The sequence below is a fragment of the Cryptomeria japonica genome, chromosome 4 (genome assembly GCF_030272615.1).
Source record: "Cryptomeria japonica chromosome 4, Sugi_1.0, whole genome shotgun sequence".
NCBI lineage: Eukaryota > Viridiplantae > Streptophyta > Pinopsida > Cupressales > Cupressaceae > Cryptomeria > Cryptomeria japonica.
In genome coordinates, this window is record NC_081408.1 from 39,668,642 (window position 1) to 39,676,965 (window position 8,324).

Here is an 8,324-nt window from a genome sequence, read left to right on the forward strand (position 1 = left end):
TGCATTGCTTTTAGTATTCCCTCTACAATCATAAAATTCAAAATTTCAGTTTCCCTTTCTTTTTCAAAATTCAAATTTTGCATTTTTCGACAATCTTGGTAGGGTTCAATTTTGAGATTGCAACTTTAGTTTGGCCTATCTACAGATCGTAAAATCAATCAATTTTTTCAGATTAGCTTTAAAATCATCATAACTTTCATCCCTGAAAATTTTGAAAAAAGTTGCGAGGACCGTGTGCACTCCGTTCGCCACGGTCCCCGACATTTTTTCCGAAAATTTGGGAGATTGTCGTGATTGCATTTAACAGCTTAAATCTAGGAGATTGGCTGATTTTATTGAAATTTGCTACCTCTAAAATTCAAAACCTCCTCTTTCTATCTAGTGCATGAGTTTTACAACAATAAGCCCTACTTACACTATTCCCGTTAGACGAAGCCTTAGAATTAAGTCTTTCCAAGGTTTAATTACCGAGGAGATGGAACCTAATTTAAATGGCCTTTTTAACGAGGAAATGGGTAATTCCTCTAATCCTCTTAATGATGAAGAAGCTCTCCATGAGGTTTCTGTAGAACAACTTTCGAAATTGGATAACCAATTTGATGATTTTCGACAATGGATGTCTCAAGAATACCCTGATAGTGAAGCTCTTTCATTAATTGAGGGTCTAAAACGTATGGTTCAAAGTGATAAGAATGGAATTGATATTTTGCGTGGTATTGCACACATTGTGGATTTGAATGTGATGCCTATGAAGAGTTGTGCCGAAACTTTAGGTTATACACAACCTCCTACTTACGTCAATCATCCTATTCCTTTAACAATTTCTATTGCTAGTATACCTACTTTTACATCAAACATAATGACTACTTCAATACAAGACATTCCTCCTATGATCACTAGTCATGGGGGCAACCCTTCTTCTTCAATCAACCCTCTTCCTTCATTCAATCCGACTTCTTCATTCATTCCTTCAATGCGTGTTCCTATTACATTTCCACAGATGAACGTGACCCAAGGGGGCAATTCATTTAACCATTCCATTCCTCCTTGTAGTGTTCCTCCTTTCCAATCATCTCCTATGACTAACTATCATAGCGTCCCACCACCTTACTCTCAATCAATACCTTCTTTCAATAACATAATACCTCCATCACAATCCAACACGTCTAATATGAACTCTTCGACTGAAGCGACCATTAACAATCTTGCACAAACTGTCTCTTCTTTACAACAACAAATTGCCTCTATGAATCAATCTAAGTTTAGTGTGCCCACATTTGATGTTGCGAGCCCACTTTCTCTTGACATTGTTCGAGCTATCCCTCCTAAACATGTTGAAATCTCGCATTTGGAGCTTTATAATGGTAAAGGTGATCCTCTAACACATGTTAAGACCTTTCAAACAATATGTACCGATTTTGCTCATGACCAAAGGTTGCTTGCAAAACTGTTTACTAGAACATTAAGAGATAAGGCCCTACAATGGTATTGCTCGTTGCCTTCCTATTCTATTACTTCTTTCCAACAACTTGCAAATGCTTTTATTCAACAATTTCAAAACAATATAAGTCCTAAAGTTACTTTGATTGATTTAATGCATTGCAAACAAGGTGTTAAAGAGAAAGTGACTGATTTCATTGGTAGATATAAACATTTGTATGCTCAAATTTCTTTTCCAGTACCTGACAATGATATTGAAAGAATCTTTATTTCTAATTTACAAAAAGATATTAGAGAAAAACTTCTGTTTTCTGAGTTTACTTCTTTCCAACAGTTGTGCGCAACTCTTCACAATTATCAACTGACTGTGAGCCAAATGGAACAAGAAAATCCTATGGCTCCGAGTGATAAGGGTGATAGTAGTCAACAACCATTTGGGAAGTTTAAACCGAACAGAGAATCCATCAAGTTCAATGAAAACATCATCAACAACAATGTGAATGCAGCATCAGGTGTGCCTCCTATTTCTAAATTTTTCAAGAAAGAAAGAAAGTTTACTCCTTTGAATGAATCATTGCATAGTATTATGAATAAGTTATTGGAACAAAATGTGCTTACTCTTCCTCCTATAAGGCAAATAGATCCTACAAAGATTAATTCACCCTATTTTGATAACAAATCTTTTTGTCAATTTCATCGTCAACCTGGGCATGATACTGAAAAATGTTTTGCCTTAAAGGGTAAAATTCAAGATTTGATTGATAATAATACTATCTCTGTTTCTGGTGTGAATGATAAAGGCAACACATCTGTAGCTCCTCCTAACCAAAATCTTAAGATTTTTACTGATCCATTAACTTCTCATACCTCTAATGTGATTGATACTCATGATTCCTCTGTCTCACCTGATGATCTTGTGTCTATGACTCCGAATGTGATTAACTTTGTAGAGCAGCAGAAAATCCCTAAAGAACCTTCCTTCACATTTGATTCCAGTGAAACTATCAGGGCACCTGATGGTCCTTTATATATAGTTGCAAAAGTCAAGAATACACCTTGCCGTGGGGTGCTTATCGATCCTTCTTGTATGGTTAATGTCATTACTGAAGAATTTCTTTTTACTTTGCAATTAAATCAAGTGATCTATGACAAAACAAATGTGGTTGTGAAACTATTTGATGCATTTTCTTCTCCTACAATTGGTTCTATTACATTACCTATTGAAGTTCATAACAAATCTCTTGATGTGATCTTTGCTATTATTCCATCATCCGAACAATTTCGTGTGAAGCTAGGCTATCCTTGGCTATCTTCCATGAAAGCTATTGCTTCTCCTAATCACAAATGTTTGAAATTTCCCCATAATGGTGAAGTTGTTACTGTCAATCATAGTCTCTTTAAACCAGCTGAAAGAACTTCTAGCGTTCCTATTGATTATTTCTGGCCTAAACAATTCCAATCTCTTCCATCGCGAAGTGATCATCTTTTCAATTCTTATCAAAAGTGGAAAACAGATATGATCCTATCTCTAAGTGAATCTAGAACACCCAAACTTGATATTCCTATCATTCTTGAGAAGGAAGTTCTTCCTTTGAAAGATAAAACTAATGTCTTTCCTCAAGAAGATTCTCAACCCATCCCTATGGATGTGACTATGTCTATGCCTAATAAACTTTCTAAAGGTAGACCTATACCTCCTCGTCATGATGGACTTGGTCTCCTTCCTAAACCAAATATTCCTCCTTTATATGGAGCAGTTCCTCCTCCTTCCTCTTATAGAGAGAAGAGACCCTCCTCTTCTCCTATTATTCAACCTAAGTGACCACAACCAAAACACCCAAGTGATAAGGATGAGAACATTCCTCCTCCTCAATCTTCTCAACTTCCTACTAAGACTAGATGAAATCGTTCTGCACGTGAACGTCGACGAAAGCATCGTCTTAGAGCTCAGGCAGCTGCTTCTCAAACTTTGCAATCCCCAGAAACACCTTCAACTAGCATTATTCCATTTTCTCCTTAGCCGAAAATTGAGCCAAAATCTCCTGAACATAAGATGCATGACGGTCTTGATCCTGTGCGAGTTAAAGATCCTATTTTTATAAATCTTGATGATGATATAGATGAAAATGTTATTCATGATGAAAATGTTACTCCTCTTCATTCTGATAGCGAATATGAATATGTTGATGTTGATAACCATTTATCTAACGAATTTTCTAAAGCACTTATCCTAGCTCCTAGACAAGAACAACGTGGCGTGGAACATGAACATAGCCCTTGTTTGGATCTTGTGATAGCTCCATCTGCTGTGTTGGATGTTCCTCCTCTAGCGTGTTCCCTGCCTTCCCGAAGTATTGATTAGCAAGATCGGGGGGTAGATGACGTGCTGGACTAGTTCATTAGCATAGCAGACTCTCTCCTCCTCTCTTTTGTTACTTCTTCTATGTGTTATTATCATTCTTCTATTTGTTGTCCTTAGTGTTGTCTACTTGAGGACGATGCAAAACATTGAGATCTCTTTTGGTCTCTCTCATGTTGACTCAAAAGACACATGTGTTCCCTTCTTCTAGGTGACCTTCCTTGATTGGGGAATGAAGAACAATTATGCATACATACATATGATATACATGAATTATCATACAACATACTGACCCCAAGGAAAGCGAACTCACCTTGTGCTTTGTGTTTTGTGTCTATTATCCTTGGGTTTATCTCACACTTGGGGGCTAAATCCTTGTGATAACGTGCTCCTTTCCTTTCTCATTTCTTATATGTATCACTACCTTAAAGCAATCACCCCCGGTGAGGCATGTGCGATCGCTTTAACGTAGGGGGGCATACATCCCGTTCATATCTTTTCAAGATACTTGAAAGTCTCTTGGCGAATTTAGCTTTGCCGTGAAAATTCTTGATATCTTTCTTGCATGACTCATAGTGAGGGAACCTTACTATTGACAGTCATGGTTCTCCCTCATGATCTTCCCTTTTACTTTGTCAATCGAAGTCATAAGATCCTTAGTCCACTGGGGGCTTGGTGTATCTTGCCTCCTTGACGTGGTGAAAGTCTTTCAATGCTGTTTCCTTGTACTTTACCGGAAGTGTGGGCGTACGCTTATACTCCTGCTAAAGTGGGGGCTAAATGTAGCGTCCTAAAATTGTGACACTTGCAATTTCGACTGCATTTGGGTCTTCACGATGGCGGCGCAACGCTTCACCTGAATGGAGACCCCGAACCCTATTTTTGACACCAAAAACTGCATTTTTCTGCACCTTGGCATGATCCCTCCTTGCACCCTGCTGTCCCAGGAGGTGGGACCATGGCGCCCAGTGCCCTGGTCCTTCAGGACCAGGGCGCCTAGCACCTTGGTCCCCCAGGACCATGGTGCCTAGTGCCCTGGTCCCTGGCCCTATTTTGGGCCCAGTCCAGGACCAGGGCGCCCTGGTCCCTGGCCCTATTTTGGGCCCGGTCCCCTTTTGGGCATCGGGTCTTGAAGTTTGCAAATTGGAAAATATTGTTTCTAGGTCGGCCTAAGGTCAAAAAAATCAGTCTTTCAACCCTAATTGACAAGTATATAAACTACATTTTCCTCTCTCAAAAGGGAGGAGGACATATGTGTGCAAAAGGCGAAAGCGATATTCAAACATTCAAACATTCAAGCATTCAATTATTCCTTCAAGCAATTGAGCATTCTAAGTCTCCATTCAAGGGTAAGTGTTGCATTCAAGACAAGGATTCAACCATTGAAGAGGAGATCACTTACAACACATAACATACAACATTATTACACCTTCGCATGTAAGAATACAAACATTCTTACAACAAGGTATCAGTACTTGTTTACATTACAAACATTTACATTTACAACATTCTCATTTCTTGGTTAATTCCAAAACCGGGGTTTGACCTAAAGGCAAACCCCTCATCCCTAACCCCCCAATCATCCTCCCTTTTCTGTGTGTAGGTTGCAGGTACGCGGCTGTAATTGAAGATCTGGAATCCTTGTGCAGAGACGAACAGATCCACCTTCATTTTGCGGATTTTTCGGAGGACCGTGTGCACTCCGGGCGCCATCATCCCGTCAACTTTCGCTCAAATTTGCAGAACAACACCATCTCGACATTTTACTGCTAATTCCAGGTCCACAGCTTCATCCCATATCCCTATCTCGGTTTATAAGCGATTCTTTCTTACTTTTACATGCATTCCTAGTTCAATCAATCTTTCTACATTCTTTACAAAAGAGGGTATCCTTGATGTCACAACCCTTGAAACTCATTTAGAATCCAATCCTGCATTGTGTGGGATTAGATCTTGTGGGTTTCAACCCCTCTTTTGAATGTAAAGTCTCTCCTAAGTGAAAACCATCAACCCTAGTGACCTCCCTCCTCTCTCCTTGGAGTTGGGGAGGGGAGAACAACTAGGGTTCGATTTTTCCACTTTACAGAGGTGTTCTTCCCTTGTGTGGCTGAAGATCAAGATATCATCTAGGTATACTATGACAAATTTGCCTATAAATTCCACCAAGACCTCATTCATCAACCTCATAAAGGTACTAGGGGTGTTGGATAACCCAAATGGTATGACCTTCCACTCATATAATCCCTCATTGATTTTAAAAACTATTTTCCACTCATCCCTTGGCCTTATCCTAATCTGATGGCATCCACTTTTTAGATCCATTTTGGTGAAATACTTAGCATTCCCCAAGCAATCAAGCAAATCCTCTATCCTAGGGATTGCAAACCTATACCTTATAGTTATCTTGTTGATGACCCTTGAGTCTGTACAAAGCCTCCAAGTGCCTTCTTTCTTGGGTGCAAGGACAACAGGTACTGCACATGGACTTAAGCTCTTGCCAATTAGGCCCGATTCAAGTAACTCTTCAATCTTCCTTGCCATTTCTACATTTTGGTCAGGAGTGAGTTTGTAGGCTGCTTTGTTTGGGAGAGTACATCCAAGGGTCAGATCTATGCAATGACTGATGTCTCTCACTGGTGGTAGGGATCTTGGCATTCCATCTGAGATGATGCCTTTGTACTTATCAAGCAACTGTCTGACTACAGGGTCTATGTGCTTCTGTCCTCCTTCTTTCCCTTCTGCAAATTGTTCTTTCTTGGTCACCTTGGGGCTAGGCATGAGGGCATAGCAAACTACACTTTTCTCTGCAATCTCCTTCATGAACTGTTTTCCTTCTACCATTAGCACTTTTGCATCCTTCCCTTTTGATTCCATCTCTTCCTCTGTCAAAGGTAAGAGTTCTAACACCTTATCATCCTTGGTGATTGAATAGGTGTTTCTCAACCCATCATGATGATCTTTCAAGTCATACTGCCATGGTCTCCCAAACAAGAGATGTCATGCATTCATCTTGGCTATATCAAATAGCAATCTATCCTTGTATGATCCAATCTGAAACACCACCAAAGCCTGTTCTTCTACCATTGCTTGCTGACCTTGGGTGAGCCATGAGACCTTGTAGGGGTAAGGATGAGGCAACCTTCTAAGTTTTATCTTTTCTACCATTTCAAGTGATACAAAGTTCTCAGTAGATCCGAAGTCTATCAAGACCTTACATAACTTTCCTCCTGCCTTGCAAGTGGTTTTGAAAAGAGATTTCCTTTGTGTAGGCTCCTTGTCAGGGACCTTCATGGTGGTTACTGCTCTCCTCATCATCAGAGCCTCTCCTCTTTCAAGGTAGCCATAGATATCAGGAGCATTAATACTTTGATAAGTGTTTGCACTTGCCACACTTTGACAATCAGATTACCAAATTGCTTCTCCTTTCTCTCATGGAGCTAGAAGCCTTCTCCGAACACCTATTGGCCAAGTTCCCTTCTTGGTTGCAGTTATAGCATCTAGGAGGTCCTCTGCCTTGGGATCTTCCTCTAGAGGGTGGTCGTCTACCCCTAAAGCTCCCTCTTGGATTGTAGCTTCCTCCTTGGTTGTAATTGCTCTCTCCTCTATTACCTTCTTGGCTAGAATCACCTTGGTATCCAAAGCCATTTCCTCTACCTCTGAAAGGGCCTCTTCTCCCTCTTTGTTGTCTCCCTTTACCTCTACCATTCTGTTCCTACCTTGTTTTCAACTTCTCCTCCACCTTAAGTGCCAATTGAAAACACTTTAGGACTGTCTCCGGGGTGTGGAGATTCAAATCTTCTTGGATTGCAAATCTCAACCCATTCAGATATCTTTCCACCTTCTCATCTTAACTCTCTTTCACCTTGGTCCTCACACACAATTTCATGAACTCCTCTGTATAGGAAATCACATCCATCTCCTTCTGCTTCAAGTTTTGTCTTCTCCTATGCAATTGGACATTGTAGTCCATTGGGACATAGGCTTCTATCACCAAAGTCATCATCTTCTTCCATGTAGACACTCTTCTCTTTCCCTCTTTCACCCTCTCATCTTGGACAAAAGTCCACCAAGTTAGTGCAGCCCTTTTCATTTTGGATTGGGCCATCTTCACCCTCTGGTGCTCTAGTATGTCTTCACTTTCAAAAAAATTGTCCAAGGATTCTATCCACTCCATCATTGTATCAGGCTCCATCTTGCCTGCAAACACTGGCAGATCCATCTTCACATCCATTGTTCTTCTTTCTATGGACTTGAGGACACTCATAAGGGGTCTCTGGTCTACAGGAACCTCTAGTTCTTCGTACCTAGGGGTATCCTCTTCATCCACTTCTTCTCCAGAGTCTCTCTCTTCCCTCTCCACTCTGTCCATCTCATTTCTCAAGGACTGATTCTCAGCCTTGACTGCTTTTCTCTTTGCCATCTTCTTCTTCACCAAGACATTCAACTCACCATTGGTCATTCTTGGAGGTACATCTTGGGATCCCTCTACTTTTGATATCATCTTCTCCTTCTATCCAAAGAACAC